Raw genomic sequence first — 18,921 nt, 5'->3', positions numbered from 1 at the left:
AGAGAGAGAGAGAGAGAGAGAGAGAGAGAGAGAGAGAGAGAGAGAGAGAGAGAGAGAGAGAGAGAGAAGACATAGCTATTGAGGGACATGATGACCTGTTTCAACGGGAGTGAGAACATTTACAGAGAACCTTTACCAGGAACGCAAGGCTGCAACCAACTGCCATCAGTAATATTGAACTGTGCAACAATGTCAGAGGGGAAGCCATTTTCTTGAGTATTTTCATTACTTTGGCACCGTCTTGCTATGTAGCCCAGGCAAGCCTTGAACTCTTTGATTCCATGTTTCAGCCTGCTGAATGCTGGGATTATCAGTGTGCATTACCATGGCTGTATCTTTCTTATTTTTAAATCCAGACTTTTAACCTAACCTAGTTAGAACATTAGCCATCGTGATAAAAAGTAATTATTGAATGCAGTTGGGTGGGTCAGGGGTATTTCTATAATAGATGTAAAAGATCTAAACATCTGTACCTTGATGTTAAAATTTTAACTCAAACTTAACAATCTCTTTAGTCTCAGTTCTCTAGAGGGGAAGAACCAATAGATGTACACGTAATTATAAGAGGATGTATTCGACTCTAATGCTAAATAGCTCTGCAATGCCTGGCTGCTGACTGGGGAGCTGGGAAGCTGAGCAAGCTTGGTCTCAGTAGAAATCTCAGGACAAAAGGACTCATGACGCAGCCCCAGTTGAAAGCCAAATGCCTGTGAGCATCTTAGCAAGTGGCTGGCGAAAACCCACAGTCAAAGCCAGAAGAGGGTAGAATCTGATGTCCACAGCAATGAGCAGTGTGCTAAGTGAGCATCCACTCCAGAGAGGGCTTGGGATGTGTTGACTCAGGCCTCCCTTCTCTGCTTTGTATTCCCCATTGTTCTCTAGCCTTTTCAAGCATACCACCAACATTCAGAGCGGGTCTTCCCCACCCAACTCATTGACTCACATGCCGGTCTCCTCTGAAAACACCCTCATGGTCACACGCACGAGTGTAACTTTGCCAATTCTCTAGGCATTTCTCAATGCAATGAGTTAACAACAAGGATTAATCATCATGACAGCGTTTCTCTGTAAGCCTGGAGATCCTGTCATAGGAACTGAGCATAAAGAATTAATTAGGTGGTAGCTTTTCAATCACATGACTCATCTAAAGCCAAATAAACATACTTGCAGTTTGCCTGACTTTGAATAAACTGATCTCCAACATTGCTAGTGTGAGTGAATGAGTGAGTGAGTGAGTAAGTGAGTGTGTGAGTGAGTGGGTGGGTGAGTGAGTGAGTTCTTGGTGTTTGTTTGTTTGTTTGTTTGTTTATTTGAGACAAGTTTTCTTTGTGTAGCCCTGGCTGTCATGAAAAAAGTTCTATAGACTGGGATAGCCTATATCTCACAGAGATCCTCCGGCTTCTGCCTCCGAGTACTAGGATTAAAGACATGCACCTTCACTGCCAACAGCTAGTGTTACCGTGAGTAGGTTCTCTTCTGGACAAGCCTCAATGTGTTTATTACTGTTAGTGTTTGTGCACTGGAGAGTCTTTCCCCAGCACTCTTCTTAGTTGTTGCAAGTAACAAACCTCTCTCTGCTTTCAACTCCGGTTGTGCTTATGGGCTTTGTACCAGCCAAAGACTGAGCCCATCACAGTCAGTCTCAGTATGAAGACCTCCCATGCTTTGGTAACTGTCTGCTTAGACCTAGACATTTTACCTTTTATAAAAGTGCTTACTGTGGTCTACTCATAATTTCTGAGTCCAATTCCATAAGTGAAAGAATTTCTTTAGCCATCTCGGCACCTAAGAGCACCATGTGTGCATGCATGCACATGTGTGCGCTGCTCTGAATTCAAAGTAGCAAGATCAAGTCCTGCTTCAAACCATTCTATGTGGGTTAAAAGTAATTTACTCTAGCAAATAATTATTAACAGGAAGCTCTAAAATTTTTTGTTTAGAATATCTCAGCTTTTGACACAACAAATATTAATTTATTGCAGTAGTACTTCAGTATGTGGTATATTCAACAGTCTCAGTTCTTTCTTTTCATTGCTTAGTATTAGTATTAGTATTAGTATTAGTATTAGTATTAGTATTAGTATTTTAACTTATTGACTTTACATACTGCTCATTGCCCAACTCCCGGTCATCCCTCCCACAATCCTTTGCCCTATTCCCTTCTCCTCTGAGTGAATGGAGGCCCTCCTGGGTATCCTCCCACCCAGTTTTTCCTTTTTTTCATTGCTTGGCTGAACCACTAACTTCCTTAACTCAGCCACATTTTGCATTGACTGTATGCCTTCCTTTAGTTTTCTTCATTTATCTTTTATGTACATGTATGTCTGTGCACCACATGGATAAAGTTTACCTTCATTTAAGCTTTAAAATTCTGTCTATATTTAACTAGAAAAATGATTAAATCATACTTTGTTTAAAGTAATAGGCTCCGGGTGGAGGGTGTAGGTTACTGGTAAACCATTTGCCTAGCAAGTATACCACAGTCTTAGGTGCAACACCCAGTACAATAATGATATTTAAATTTTATTTCTGATGCAATGACATACATACAATTCACATTTTATCACTGTAGCTTGTGCTGTCAGTATAAAATGCACAAATAGCTCACATGCTCTAGTCAATACACAGGGGGAACATTGGTTGAGTTAAAACAATCCATTGATATTGCCATTAACTGGAAACTCTCAGTTGCTAAATAAGAAAAACAAAAGTGCCCAGCTCACACATAGTTACACAATAATGTATTAAGGAACGTAATAATTAAGGTGAAAATTAGTCCTTGCCAGACACAGTGGCAAACACCTTTAATCTCAGTACTTGGAAGACAGAAAGACTATGTCTTAAGAAGAAAAAAAAGGAGGATAAGGAAGAGGAAGTTAGTTCAACAAAAACAATAAACGTGTGCTTTTAGTGGAAATGAACTTTGAGTTGGAGAAAAAGAATGAGGTTCATTCTCTGTCCTCCTTTGCTCATCACAAGGACAACCTTGATTAGTTTGTGTGTTGATCAGTTTTTCTTCAGCTTGACACAAGCTACAGTCTTGACTCTTTATAAAGAAAATGCCTCCATAAGATTTGCCTCTAAGTACGTCTGTAGTGCATATTCTTGATGAGTGGTCAATGTAGGAGGGCCCACATTGTCAGGTGGTCCTAGATGGTATATGAAAGCAGGTTAAGAAAGCTCTGGGAATGGGCCAGTAAGCAACACCCCTCCAGATTCCTACCCCAACTTTCTCAGTGATGGACTGGGAACTGAGAGTTGGAAGAAAAATAAGCAATTTCCTTCCAAAGCTGCTTTTGGTCATGATGTTTCCCACAGCAACTGACATCCTAACTAAGCCACTTTGATCTTAAGCCTCTGACCTCTGGAGCTGTGAGAAAATAAGTTTCTATAGTATAAGCACAGAAGCTGTAGTGTTTTGTTGCAGCAACATCAGTAGACCAACATAACTAAAAGCAACCACAGCTTTTACTCTACAAGCTTGAAGCATACATAGATTTTCTTGAGGAAATGGCTCTTAAGGGAGAAGAGATCAGACACAGTGGTAACGGATATTAAAGGGGAATAATAGTACAGAAAGGGTTAAATTGTGGGAGGAGAGAGTGAGGTGAAGGAAGAAACAGGAGGAGAGATAAATAAAAAAATAAACAAAAGATCTTCTTACTGCCTAATACATATATGTGTATGTATGTGTATGTGTCTACATATATGCATAAACACACACACACACACAAAGAGCTAAAATAGAGATACCCTCTAACAGGGCAACAATGCTCCTACTAGACACGATAGGCTAAACATAAAAAGCTTAGTGCCAGAAATGGATTACCCTTTTTGGATTATTGACTAGTGAGGTCTGATAGACCTCTAAACAATCCAGACTGCCTTAGTTAGGGTTTCACTACTGTGAACAGACACCATGACCATGGTAATTGTTATAAAGGACAGCATTTAATTGGGGCTTGCTTATAGGTTCAGAGGTTCAATTCATTATCATGATGGTGGGAAGTATGGCAGTGTCCAGGCAGGCATGGTGCTGGAAGAAATGAGAACTCTATCTCTTGTTCTGAAGTCAGCTAAGAGAAGATTCTTCCAGGAAGGTAGGAGGAAGGTCTCAAAGCCTACCCACACAGTGGCACACTTCCTCAAACAAGGCCACACTTCCTCCAAGAGTATTCAAACCACCACACGGGCTATTGTCAAAGTTATTGGTTATCCTCTATAATTTGGAAAACTCTATTGCTGGGAACACCATATACTTAAGTCATAGAATATCAAAAGATAAAGCTGTTACTGATCTAGAAGTTTCATGTCTACTAGCTGGCTTTCATACTGCTGAAAAGTGTTAAGCATTCTACTAGATAATAAAAATAATCGTCGTCTTTATCAAGATGTTAACACAGGAAGCTACAATAACAACTAGCCTGATAATGCATGCCAACTGGTATAGTAGTGGTATGAACATCGTAGGAGTAACCAACCATTTTCTGATTGGACTTAACTCATGTTCTACAAGATGAAAACATACTTGGCACTATTGTTGGAACAAATACTTGTGACTAGTATAGGTCATAGGCTCTAGAATAGATCCTATTTGTGTTATTTTGATAAATGAACATAGTATTAAACTAATTCCTAATGGCTTATCAAATACCCACAAATTAATGCATAGCTTGACCCTTATTAGAGAAGCTTCTATTTGCAGTAGCTGATGATTAATAACCCACATATGGCTAAGATGCAGAAAATAAAAGACTATGGAATGCTTAACCCTAAATAAGACAGTTCCTCCTTGAAAGGTCCAGAGATCATTGTAGAAGAGGGGCAGAAAGAGTATAAGAGCCAGTGGTGGTGTGTGTGTGTGTGTGTGTGTGTGTGTGTGTTGGTGTGTTTAAAGATAATAAAAAGTAGAAGGGAATTGTAGGCTTAGATTTTTCAAAACCTACTTTAATTAAGTTCTTAAATGCTTCAACTTCCCTTCTTTCCCACAGCCTAGAGGTAGCAGAAAAAGATGGTTGATAGGACAAGGGTGGATGTAGACCTGTTTAGAAGTAGTTCTTTGGGGCAATTCCCATTTTTGTTATCAGGATATCAGCAGTCCAGTCCAAAACATCAAACTTGAATCAGTAACAGCAGTCCAGCCCAATCAATAAGCCCCAAACACAAATCAGTAGCAGTGGCTGGATCCAGAAGAAACCACTAGATTCTGCCGAATTGGCACAAGTCCATGGAAGTAGCAAAAAGCAGCCAGAGTACCAAGAGGCACATTTCACTCTATGAAGTTTTGACAAGTGAAGATCAGTAAAGACAAGCAAAGCATTGCAAGGTGAACCAATGCAAGAACATTGTTAGAGAAGTCCAGTGAAGTGTTGCAAGGAATCAATGCAAGAACACCCTCTCACTGTTTGTGGAGTTTTAAATATATTCTTTCTAAACATCAGACACCTTCTCAAATGTCTGCTCCAGCAAAACATCTTGGTCCCTCTCACAAGACAGCTTCCAGAAAACCATCATGTGTCTATTCTCTGCAAAACATCCTCTCACATGTCTACTTCAACAAAACATCTGTTCACATTTCTGTTTCAGCCAAACATCTTCTCGTAAGGCAACCTCCAGAAAATCATCACATGACACAACAGAGTCTCCAAAGAAAATAGCAATTTCCACTTCAGGGAAGGAGGTTGGAACTGGGCAGATTTGGGGAGAGAAGTTAATATGATCAAAACATATTATACAAAATTCTCAAAAGAAAAGTAAAAAGATGTGCAGAAATGTGAGAGACCCAGACATACTCTCCATAATCAGTACATATCCTCTCTAAATACTACAACATGTATATTTTAAAAATAGAGATGTTGTTATGTAAAATTGTAACATATGTTATCACAAGTACAAAATTTGATGGTTTTATATTATGATTCCAGTAATTTATCAACATCCTGTACACATTAAAATGTCTCCAATTATCTGGTTTGATTGTTTTGTCTTGTTAGTATCTTTTAATCTAAATCAGCTTCTTCCTATTGGATTTTTTTATATAAAAATGACACATTTGATTTGACAGCTATCTTATAATATCATTTAGCCGACTGTACTGTTATGGTTACTGTTGTTATCATTGTAAGAGAATGAACACATGATAGAAGCAACTTAAGGGAGGGGGATTTATTTCTGCTCCCAGTTTCTGTCCATCATGTCAGGGAGAGCATGACAGCTGGAGCTTGTCACACAGCTTGCTCACATCTTAGTGGAAAGGAAGAAGAGGCAGATCAAGAGGCAAGGATGAACTATAACTGTCAAAGCCTACCTCTAATAGCCCATGTCCACCAGCCGCCTAAGGTCCAGAAATTCTAAAATAGCTTCCCAAAGCAATGTCACCAGCTGGGTTCAAGTAGAGAGGCACATTAGCCCTTGTAGGACATTTACATTCTGCCCATAAAACCAACTTCTGTCTCACATGTATTTTTCATAAATTGGAAATTGAATCTGGAGATGAGATTCAGGTTAAACACCTTTGGCAAGAAGAATTTCATGTGTGGTATACACCTTAAATATAGTGAAAAAACATCAGGTTAGCAGATATTCAATGTCTAGTCATCCTGGAATAGGGACATTAGCTTTACTTAACTAAAAGTCTCTCCTGCAGTGGAATATTCTGCTTAGAAACCTGTACAAAATTTGAGGCATGATTCTTTGACATCAAGCAACCTATTTACCAACAGATTTTTATTTTGTACATGGATAACCCTTCTCTGAATTATGACATCGAGGTATGATTTCTTGTAATTGCCAAAGCCAAGAGTTTAAAATTAAAGGAAGGAAAAGAAGGAGGAAAAGAAGGAAGATGAGGAGCAGGGAGTTTAACTCAAAGGTAGAGCACATGTGTCTTAACTATGCACAAGGCTGTAGTTTCAACCCATAGCAATGAAAATAAAGAGTGAACTGTACCTAAGGCTTTTAAGACCTTATGTTGGAACTCTGGATGAAGAATTTCATTTCATTTTCTAACCCTCCCACACACACATCAGTCCTTCCCCAAGGTATTGAGAGCTGGCCTTAGTCCCAGCAGGCAAGAGAGACAGAACAGAACAAAGAGGATTTTCCAAGAAGAAATAATAAAGGGACTATTTCAAATGTTACTTGGTTATATGAAAACATAAATCTTGCCAAAGAGTGGTAGCAGAAAATCCTAAATCATTGCTAAAATGAATGAACAAATGTTTTTATAATAAATATGACCCATGCACAGGCTCATGGTACAACCCATTCCCTCACCCCATAAAAATTACTTACTAATTGAAAAAGAGAAAGAAGTGGCTTTAAACTAGTGGTGGCAGATCCTCCTTAATTAAATAGTCCAAGTTAATGTTGCTAACATTAGGGCAATTAAAAGCAAGTGTCACTAAAAGCACTGAAGAATTACGCTATTGTTGCCCATATTATGAACTATTCATTATCAAGCAAATTCAAGGTTATGCACATTCTAAAGTAACTAGCCTCTATTCCACCAGTGTCAAGCAGAGCAGAGTTGGAGATGAAATTCAGATCCATTTTCCTAGCATGGGAAGGCCTGGGGTATGTAAAAGAGATAAAAGAGAGTGATAAAAGAGAGGGTAGGAGAAAAATAGGGAGGGGGAAAAAGCAAGTGGGAAAAGAGATTCGAAAGAACTATTCCAGATTAGAGACTGAAAAAACCATGATGGTCACACAAAAAATGTAGAACCCCCTAGCTAAAGATGATGACATTAGACAAGAGTCATTAGAAAGTAATAAAAGGGCTGAAGAAAGTGCAGAGGATACCCTCCTCCTGCCTCTCTATAGAAGACAGTCTTCTTCTGGGTGCCTTCAGATCAAGATGTAGAACTCTCAGCTCCTCTAGTACCATGTTTGCCTGGATGCTGCCATGTTTCCCAGCATGATCATAATGGACTGATCTTCTGAAACTGTAAGCCAGTCCCAATTAAATGTTGTCCTTTATAAAAGTTGCATTGATCATGCTGTCTCTTCACATCAATGAAACCCTAACTAACACATCCCCGCTCACCCTTCTACCCTGTGAGGGGTCAACAAGATAATAACTTATAGAACCAAGAAACAAGTTCTACAGAACCTGATGGCATCTCAATCCTGGATTTCTCCACCTCCAGAATGCTTTCTGTTGTTTAGAAGCTTCCTGTCCAGGAAGCTATAGCAGCCTGAATGGAGACAATACAGACATTACAACCAAATGGAAGATATGATTCTTGTCAGAACTCCTGGACCAGAGAGAAAGTAGCAATATAATAGGGCGGTACTGCACAGTTGCATTGCCTATAGAGTAGGAGGGCAGGGCAGTTATTCCTATAGAAGGGGCTCCAAATGAGGCTCTATTGATTAGATAGACAAAACTAAATGATAAATTATAGGATAAGGAGTAAGACCATAAGCACAGTAGGAACCAAACCAACTACAGACATAATGATGTAGAAAACAATCAAGCAGACAACACTGAAACAAGAGGAAGACAAGGCTAATCTCCATGGAGATGGGCAGCTACTAAATCAGTGAGAGAGGAACTAATGACATAAAGGCAATCAAACAGTCCCATAAGTGGCACTTCTGGGAATTGGAAAACTCCATATAGAGAGAGCAGAAAATGTGCAAAACATGTAAATATATAAAGCAATCTTTAGATTAATGTGACAAGCCAGAAGCAAGGCAATTTTGGATATAGCCTCCTTAACCATTGAAAATTAAAAGCTTAACATGCAGGCAGGAAACAAGTCCTAACAGAGTTCTGAACTTTTAGCCAGGCTCCAGACTTCTCTAACAGCACAGCTTTAATACTAGAAGACAAGTAACCTGTTTTACAAAGCTCTGAGGAAAAGAAAGTATGACTTGGTGAGGTCATACCCAGCCAGGAGATGCTTCAAATTTAAAGTGTCTATCTTAATAAATGAAAGAATCAGCAAGTACAGTGCCAACATATAGTAATCACAAATCAGAGAGTGCCCAAAGAATGTAAAAGACAACTCAGGAACATAGACACAAAAAATGAGACTAAGTACTGAACTAACTTCAATGAGTGTCAAGCTAATAATAGACAGTAATGGGAATAAAGGCTACAGGCAGAATGCAGTGGTCAGATATGTGAGAGCAAATATACAGTGCTAGTCAGTCAACACATGTATGTGCATCTGCATGTGTAAACATACAGACATACAGAAGCAAATGTAACAAAACCAGAGATCTGGAGAAGGAGAAAGACAAATGCATATTCAAATGCCACATTCCCATTAGATGAAGACAACTGACATCAACCTACAAAATGTGCTGAAGGAGGGGGATCAGAGGAAGTGGGAGAGGGGGAAGGTGGTGAATGTGATAGAAATACATTGCGTGTGTGTGTGTGTGTGTGTACAAATAAAGCCATATGCAAACAAAATGCTTTTATTACTTCTGGTGCCAATGTTTCTCACAATTATTTTTTAAATGTAAATAATCTTTCTCTTGTAGATAACTGTTCCTTTTTCTGTATTTCTAATTTTCTTCTCAAACAATCCCATAGAGCAGGATGCTTTTTAAAAAAACAAAAATATTATTGCCATTCAATCTACCTTGTCTTCAAATTGAATGTGTTTATAAGAAAGTATTTGATCAAGCTGGGTGTAGTGATGCCTGCCTATAATCTCAGCATTTTGGAGGCTGAGGCAGGAGGTTCTTGAATTCAAGACTAGCATGGATATATAGGAAATTTGAAGCCAGTCTGTACTCCAAACTAAGACTATATAAAATAAGTGATTAAGAGTTCAACAAATATTAATAGTAAACTATTTCTGGGTGTCATATTCTGGGTAAATATTTTTAAGCACTGACCTTTGTGCTACTCTTAGTTATGTGCACTCTCCATAAAAAGCATTATTTTTTACTAAAACCACAAAAAGAATTTTCCTTTAAAATCGAAAAAAGACTGGAAATATTTGAGATAAGACGTTAAACACAGGAAATCAGGACAGGGCAAGTAGTATTCATGGTTATCATCAAGTTATCACTTACAGTCTTTTAACCAACTTTATTTCATTTCAATTTGTTTTATTCTTTGTTTTGTTCTGTTGAGACAATGTCTCACTGTTCCGCTCTGGCTGGTCTGACACTCACTTTCTAGATCATGCGAGTCTTGATATCAGATCTGCCTGCCTCTGCCTCCTGAATGCTAGAATTCTGAGTATGTACCTCCATACTTGGTGAGGGGGGGGGGAGGGAGGGAGGGAGAGAGAGAGAGAGAGAGAGAGAGAGAGAGAGAGAGAGAGAGAGAGAGAGAGACAGCTTGAATATTGAATGCTGCAGTTTGAATACTGAAGATGTAGCTCATTGGTAGAGCATTTTCCTGGTATGTATGAGATTCTTGTTCAACCTCCAGTATCACTCAAGCGTTTTTTTTTTTTTTTAAAGACCTGAAAACCACCAAATTAATTTCCATTCCCAACATTTTTTTTTCTTTCAGGAAATAACCAGCCCCACAGACCCACATTTGGGCAGGCATAACTTTATGAACTGCCACAATGAGCGTCACCATTTTAATTTTGCTTTTGGTTTCAGGGTCCCAACACAACTTTCCGATCATAAATTGACTTCGTGTGCAGTTTCCCTTCAGGAAAAAGATGAACAGATGTTAAACATGCAAGAGCGAGACCCCGTTTGTCTTGTTCACGGCTGTAGCCACAGCATCTGGTACTCAGCAGGCGCTCCGTGATTCTTTAACTAGAGGCAGAACTTCAGCTTTGATTGGTTTGAAAGTTACACATACCTAACGCAAATCAGTAAATTGCCATTCTGGGTTACTGACTGTGCCCTGGGAACCTGGTTCTTGAGACCCATCCCCCTCCTCTCTGAAAGATTGATCCTCTCTCTGGTTGGTGACAGGATTATGACTCACAGTTTACAAAGCTGCCAGCCCACAACTTTCCTGACACAGCCAAGGTCACGTCTCCCTGGAGCAGGGATTGGTCTGCAAGCTGGAGTCCTTCTGAAGCATTTCTTTTCGTCTCATTGCTCAAACTGCTGGGCAGGGCACCAACTGCCAGGGTTACTTTGTGTGTACTTGTTTATATAAGATAGGATAATTTATTTTTTAAATTTTAACTTCTCTTTATTACTGTTTCTGCCTTAGATAAAAAAATAGTTTTAGAATGCTTTTCTTGATTTTTACTATATTTGACTCTCTTGAAAAGTGGGTAAATTTTGCTATTTTAGAATCAAAATCGAGAATTATGAGAAGACTCCAGCAAAGTGGTTTTATTTATTTATTTATTTATTTATTTATTTAAATTTGGAAGTTAGGGGAGTGAGTGTGTGTTGAGAAAGAGAGAGTAAGACAGAGAAAAAGAGACAAAGAGAGAGACAGAGACAGAGGGAGAGAGAGTATGAAAGCTGTTTGTTTGAGTTAATGAGGTGGGAGTGGCATTGTCTGGGAAAAGAGTACCAGCCTTGTGTTTTAGGTAGCTGTTACTGCACTGAGTCCCCAAGGGAGGACAGACACAAGGTGTATGTGACATGGAGTCCAAGCACTGAAGTTTAAAGTAGCACTGAAGGTCAGGTGAGGAACCACTGAAAAGGTCTCCTTGGGTCCCCTGGCTGGGGAGTCTGTCTGTCAGATGCCAGAATTATCAGGCCTGTCAGAGCCTGTGACAACGACAGTAGCCACCAAATACCTAGAACCAGGCTCCATCCAACATCTGGCACTAGGTACACTAAGGATTCATATGTTTGTTATTTTGTAGTAATCCACAGAGCCCTGATAATGCTAACCGAATGTCAGGTTGAACTTGCCCAGAAAAACAATCTTCTTACAGTATTGCTGAAAATCATTTCCAAGATATGGACATATCTATATGTGTGGCCAAGAGCTAAAAAGGCGTGTAACATGTTTTGTTTGTGATTGCTTTTCTTTCTGTGTTTGCAAATACGTTCTACTTTAAAAATGTCAGTGGTAATAACCTGGGCCACCTCTATGCCACCCAATTGGCCATGGACCATATTCTAGTCCTGTTAAGTTCATAGGACAGCAGCTGGAAAAACCAGCTAAGAGGGCAGAGACGGACTCCAAGGCTGAGCAGGCTGAAGTGAAGAAGGACAGAAAACTGAGGAGCATGCCGACATGTCCCACATTGACGACGTAGTTTCTAAGGTGCAGATAGCTGTAATCATGAAGAGAGTGGCTCAGAGTACAGTGCAAGTGACTAAAGCTCCATAGGAGGCCCTGACTGCCCTGGATCTACAGAAGGTATCGGCAGTGCTAGACAGCAGAGAGTACAGAATCTGGATATGCACACATCAGTGTTGGGGATCCTGTGAACTTGGCCTCCATGACTGACCACCCCTCAGGAGCAGGTAGAAAGCCTCTTTGCAAAAGTTGATGAGGAAAGTGACCAGCGCAGCCAGCTTCCAGAGGGTTCTGCTGGGGGCAAAAGCTCTGTGTAGCCTAGGAAGACCAGATGTCTCAGGGTTGGCTGCCCTGAGAAATTAGTGTGGCCTGGGCAGGTGCTGCCTCCACTGCCCTCTGACAAACAGAGGCTTCTTCCCTACCTCCATGTTTGCCTTTCCCTGACCCTGCAAACCTTCCCTGGCTCCTCCTAGCATGCCAGGTCAGGTACCTCAGAGCTGATCCTTCCTTCCCTTCAACAGTGGTAGTGTCTTGGTGTTAAATTTGCACAAACATGTGGGTGACTTCTGTGGCTCTGGGCTACAGCTGCAAGGTGGCTGGCTCTGCTTTGTCCTCTGCTTATTTTACAACATTTGTACAAGCTTAGAAAAAAAAAAGCAATTTAAGTCATTGATTACATGCGAATATCATTACGTGAATAATATTAGGGCTTTGGTTGTCAATTGGTAGTGAAATGGGAGTCGCTTCAGGGTCCTGAGAACAGAAATGTGATGATCTGATTTATTTGTAAAAGGATTATTCATGACTGCTAATTAAAATAAATGGTATGGATCACAGAAGAGGGGGAGGGGATAGAATGGGGAAGGAAGGGAAGGAAAGAAAGAGATACCCATCAGCAGGAAAACGGCTGATAATCAGTTGCCTGGGAAGTATTTTAGTGTAGTTTTAATGAATAGGGAGAAAGCATATTATATTCTATTTTAATAAGACCAATAACCAATCAGAGAAGAAAGAAGACAGAAAAATAAAGACATGCTGTATCTTCTTAGAAAGCAGCCATGATCTGCCCCAGCCTAAATCTTTTTGTCACATGTCTCCGTGTGCCCCCATACACAGTGATGTGAAGTGGTCCCCAGGAAAGTGGGCAAGGGCTCAGAAAACCTAATGACAGATCTGTGGTCAACAGACTAAAGGGCACTGAAAGCCTTGCCAGGGAGGACACAAGCTGGCATACATTATGCATATTGAATTTTTAAATAATTAATTGTTCTTCCTAATATTATTTACATAATGATATTCACACATAATTAATGATAAAAAATCTACTTCAAACTTATTAAATCTGATGTAAAATCCTATTTCTAAAAGTTTATTTTAAATAGGAGGGGGGTATGACATAGGCCAAATCTAGCCACTTTCTTTTCTTGAGAATTTATCAGTAACCAGTGGAATTAAAAAAAAAAAAAACCCACACCACACACACACACACACACACACACACACACACACACATTTACTTCTAGATAAGGACATGCAGATAAGGACAGCAATTACTTGTACCAGTTCTAAATTACCAACATTAAGTTACCAACAGAAAGACAAGCCAATTCTCTCTGCTCTTCCCCACCACTCCAGAGAAGCCAGGGATGGAGAAGGATTTGCTTGGGGTGACACAGAAGTAGCTAAGTTGTGGTCCTCAGGAGCCAGTGTCTCACTTAAGCTGTCGCAAGACGAAAACAGTGCCACCAGTCAGAATGTTTCCGTGAACGTCACCAGCGAAGGTGTCAATCAAGAGAAATGAAGATCAATGGCTCAGCGAATGCATCTGCCTTCTTTCTCCATTGTGATGCCGAATCGTTCATGTAAATTCTTTTGATCATGAATGAAGGATGACTTGGTTAAACTCCACAACTATGGATCAATGTCACATGCCCACGATTTACAAGAAGCTTTTGGAATGTCACTAGCAATCTCACTGGTACACAGTGCTTCCCTCACAAACACCTTCTGAAACACTCTCATTCCACTTTGAAAACGACACTGAGGGAGAAACATCATGCTTTCACTGGCTTTATCTAGTAGAAAAGGGAAGGGGGTTAAAGTGGCTTGCCCAAGGTCATAGAGACAGCAGGTAACAAAGGAGAGAGTAAAATCTAGGAACAAACCCCTTTGGAATGATGGGACTATGCAGCTTCCTTGCTTGACCGTCCTGAGGCTTGGTTTTATTTTGTCCTAAAGGACAACTGGAACAGGATTTGGGAGGTGAAGAGCTAACGGTATAAATAGACCATGCCCAAGAACAGGATTTGGGGTATCAGGGGTACGTTTAGACTCCTGTCTCAGTCAAGGACAAGGCATGTCACCTGAGATGGAGAGCACACATGCCAGTACAGCCTTTCAAACCTGAGAGCTCCTCGCACAGATGAGTAATTGGCTGGGCATGATGGCATACGCCTTTAATCCCAGCACTACAGACAGAAGGCAGAGGCAGATGGAGGCAGTTCATGGCCAACCTGGTCTACATGACAAGATCCATACCAATCAGGGCCTACACAGTGAGAGGTCTTTGAGTCAGTGAGGAGGGTACTGAAAGAGAGAGAGAGAATAAACACTGGATAAAATAATTTTTAATGGATCAGCTATTTGTAGTTAAGGTCTGGGCATCCCAGAGCTCGTGTAGGGCCAAGTATCCTGTGGAAAATATGAACTACTGGACAACTGAATAGGAAATGGTAAGAGGATGCTATCCTGGTTGGAAATCCACAGACTAAACGGCGACAGGGAAGGGCACTTGGGAAAGGACGGGAAGAAAGAAATGTATTATCTCTGCACCACTAAGCTTTTATCAAAGGGTTCCAGAAAAGATTATTTATAATGGAATCAATATGAAGATTGAAGGAAGATTAGAAAAGAACCCCAGTTTCTTTAAGTAGAGCAGGCTTCTAGAAACATGTGAAACTGAGAATCTGTTGGGGGAAAATCAGATATTGGCAAAATTATAAGGATGAAAATGGTAAAGTTATATGAAATTGCAACACCAATTGTTTCTGGTTTTTCCCATTCTGTATGTGCAGAATATTTGGTGATATTAACAGATTTGTGAATACAGTAATGTTGTACTAGCATCTGAGTCACTGAGGCAGGAGGATCCTAGTATGAGGCCAGTCTGGAATACATAAATGAGACCCCATCTTAAAAAGAGAGATTGGGGGGAAGGGAATAGGGAGATGCTAACAAAGACTGGCTGTAGGCACACTCAAGTTACCAGAGGAAAAAAGTTACTATATTTAAAAAGTAGTGAGATCATTGCTGTGTAATCAAAACCCTAGCCTTGAGTGTTTAGTGTATGGCTGGCCATTCAGAATGGAAAGTGATCTTTAGGAGCCAGCATGGATTCCTAAAAAAAAGATCAGCCATGGTAACATTAAAGCTGTCTCATGTCTTTGTCCAACAAGATGAATGGGCTGACAGAATGATGCCGGATATTGGACATTCTTCTATTATTTATTTATTTTTTCCCCATACAATATGTCCTGATCATATTTTTCCCTCCCCCAGCTCCTCCCAGATCCCACCTGCCTCTATACCCGCCTTCATGTTTCTCACTTTCTCACTGGAGTGAAACAAACAAAAAACAAAAGTCAAAACAAATGACAAAAACCATTAAAGGCAAAAAAAAAAAAATCCAAACCAAAAGCACACAAATAAAATGGAATTCCTTTTACATTGGTCAACTACTGGGCATAGAGCCTGCCCTGGAATGTAGTTGATTTACCCAATGACACTCCACTGGAGAAAACCCATTTTCCCTTTTCCCAGCAGATATCAACTCTAAATAGTTTCTTGTTTTCGATGGGAGACTTCATGTCCATTTCCATTTCTTAGTGCTGGAATTTTGTCTGGTTTAAACTTGTGCAATTTTTATGTGTGCTGTCACTGTGTCTGTGAGTTCATATGTGTATCAGCCTTGTTGTGTCTGGAAGATGCTGTTTCTTGGATGAGTAAGCATCAAAGAAGTTTAGACAAGACTCCACCACCTCACACTCTTGCAGTCTTTCCTCCTCTTCTGCCACATAGATATATGAACCTTGAGGATTTGATGAAGAAATTTCACTTAGGACTCAGTTCTCCAAAGTCTCTCACCCTCTGCTCCCTTGGACATCCTTTTATGTTGGACCAAAGAAATAAGTTGGCTGGCAATATTAAAAAAGAGCTAGACGTGGAGCTTGCTGGACCCATACCAAGTTGCTATGAGAGAAAGGTTCCCTAGTTGATGATTTTTGGCTTGGTCTTGATAAACAAAGCAAAACAAACAAACGAGCTAGAACTTGACAAATCCACCAAATAAGTAGTCTCTTAAGTCTGGCTTATGAAAGCTGATGGTTACATTTTCAGAGTATCTGCACTGATGTAAGCTTCATATCAATCGCTTGTGTCCTCACAGTGGGAATGCATAGATTATAAACTAGGAAAGCATGACACACGAGGTATTGTCCTTTCTCCTCCCAAAGAGAATGGATTGGTAGACATTTACTAGCACACCACTACATAGAAAACAAGTATGTTTAGTTAGGACTCTTGAGTAAGCCTTAAAGTAGTTTAGACAGGCAGCATCCTACCCCAGCAATTTGTTCCTCCAAGAAAGTTGCTAATGATAAACTTTTTTTTTAAAGACTGTTACTGGACTAACCCGAGAATAACTAAACTGTTCTTTGTCACTGGGTAGTCAACAAGCGAAAAGCTATTCTTATCTCCCTAAATTGCAAGCTGTAACCATAAACAAAATTCAAGGCTTCCCAGGTCAGTGTGACCTTACAATTCCTAGCCAGTCAGCCACAACAAACTTCAGCAGTGTTACTACCCTAAAAGGAATGCACATTTCAAGTAGTCAATCATGGCTGAGAGCAATGCCCTTTCTCGTTGGATGATGAAGTAGGGTTGTACCTGCTGTTAGCTGAGTTTCTGGCCATTTTTAGCTTGGAATTTTCTGAATCACACTCTGTGCTTCTTCGCTTATCACATTGCTGCCAGGTAAAGGGTTCTTGGTTTTTGTTTTCCCAGAGGAAAGAATTCAGCAGAGAGACCGTGGGTGGGGGTGGGGGTGGGGGTGTGTGGCTAAGTAGAGGTTGATTTAGCAAAGCTAAAGTACATTCCAAACAGCTCAGGAATGGGTTCACTCAGGGGTGGGCAGCAGTGCAAGAAGCTGGTTTGTTTTCAGAGGCTTTAATGACTACATCTGTGGTGGACAGGATAGCCTCTTGGGGTAAGCTAGCTTTTTCCTCTCAAATTACAGGGAATGAGTTTCCTTCCTAGAATATTTCTTCTCATGGTCCTCTTTAAAGGCTCATGAGAAGTGGTCGCCACCAAAATGTTTGAACTGAAGAGATGGCTCTGCAGTTAAAAGTATATACTGCCCATGCAGAAGACCTCAGTTCAGTTGCCAACACCCAGATGGTATCCACACCACTACTCCAGAGTATCTGACTTCCGGCTTCTGTGAGCATCTACACACACACACACACACACACACACACACACACACACACACACACACATTCTTAAAATATTAAGCCTTAAATAAAGCCTCACTGCTTAATAAGGAAATAAGTATGATAAGTTGGCTGATATAGTAGTTGTCTTTCTGTTGCTGTGATAAAACACCATGACCAAGACAACTTAGAAAAAGAAAGTGTATAATTGGGCTTACTGTTTCAGAGGGTGAGAGTCATAGTGCTAGAGCAAAAGCATGGCAGCAGGAACATCTGTGAGGTTACATCCTGATGGGAAAGTAGGAAACAGAGAGAGGCACAGTGGGGATGGTGCAAGTCTTTTGAACCCTCAGAGCTCACCCCCAGTGACTTCCCTCCTAATCCTTCCCAAACAGCTCCACCAAACAGGTGGCCAAGTGTTAAACGTACAAGTCTACGGGAGCCATTCTCATTCAAACCATCACAGTTGAGGACAGAGTTTTCTTTCTACTGACCATGATCTGTGCTGGGAAAGATCCTGTGGATTTTTTCTTTCCCTGTACCAAGTCCCTAAAGGGGTTGGCCAGCGTAGAGTCTGGGTAGGGATGAGGCATTCTCCCCACATCTGCACAGGAGACCCTCATCTGTCCTTTTCATGTATTCCCAGTGACCTGCTTACACTGTATCATACTAAGTTTGGTCTAGTTTTGTGTTGGGGGAGGGATACATAAACAGTCCAGAGAAGCTTCAAAGCCAGTGGGGCCCATAGAGCTCACTGTGATTACTTCTTCCTGGTGAAGTTCTAGTGTTACTTCATCTGGCACTAGCCTGCTTAGAAATTTGGTTGTGAGGTAAATCCTTCAAAGAACACACAGATTCTTAAAGCCAATAGAAAACCCATATAGCCAGCGGCTGCATGGAGAACTTGCTCAAATCTTGCAGCCCTGAGCCCTACTGTTCTTGGCTTCTAAAGCACAAAAAAATCCATATCCTGGGTTGAAACACTTCAGTTAACAAGAACAGTTAGCAAAAAATGGAAGCACTAAAGCCAAAAGGCAAGGTTAGTCCATTTAGAGAGTCTCTCAGCTCCAATCTGGGATCACTGACTTAGCCTTTGTTCCTGTCTTGGCAGGTAGACTAGACCTTTGTTCTTGTCTTGGCTGGTATTGCTGTTCACATGCTGGGTTCCAAGGCCTGAATAGAATCAGTTGTGCTAAGGTCTGGGAGTAGTTGTAGTTTAAACACTAAAGATTGGAATTTTGAGTTTTTGAAAAATTGGTGAACTTCACTAAAGATAATTTGGAATTGTTG

The 18,921-nt window shown here is 40.5% G+C and overlaps 1 pseudogene; it reads left to right on the top strand.

Moving 5' to 3' along the window:
* The window catches only part of LOC114618335, a 12,791-nt pseudogene extending 286 nt beyond the window's left edge, over window positions 1–12,505 (top strand).
* Window positions 12,506–18,921: the final 6,416 nt, after the last annotated feature.

This window comes from Grammomys surdaster, unplaced genomic scaffold (genome assembly GCF_004785775.1).
Source record: "Grammomys surdaster isolate TR1022 unplaced genomic scaffold, NIH_TR_1.0 141, whole genome shotgun sequence".
NCBI classification, from domain to species: Eukaryota; Metazoa; Chordata; class Mammalia; order Rodentia; family Muridae; genus Grammomys; species Grammomys surdaster.
Note: the sequence above shows the minus strand (reverse complement) of the source record. Positions and strands in the feature narration are given on the sequence as shown.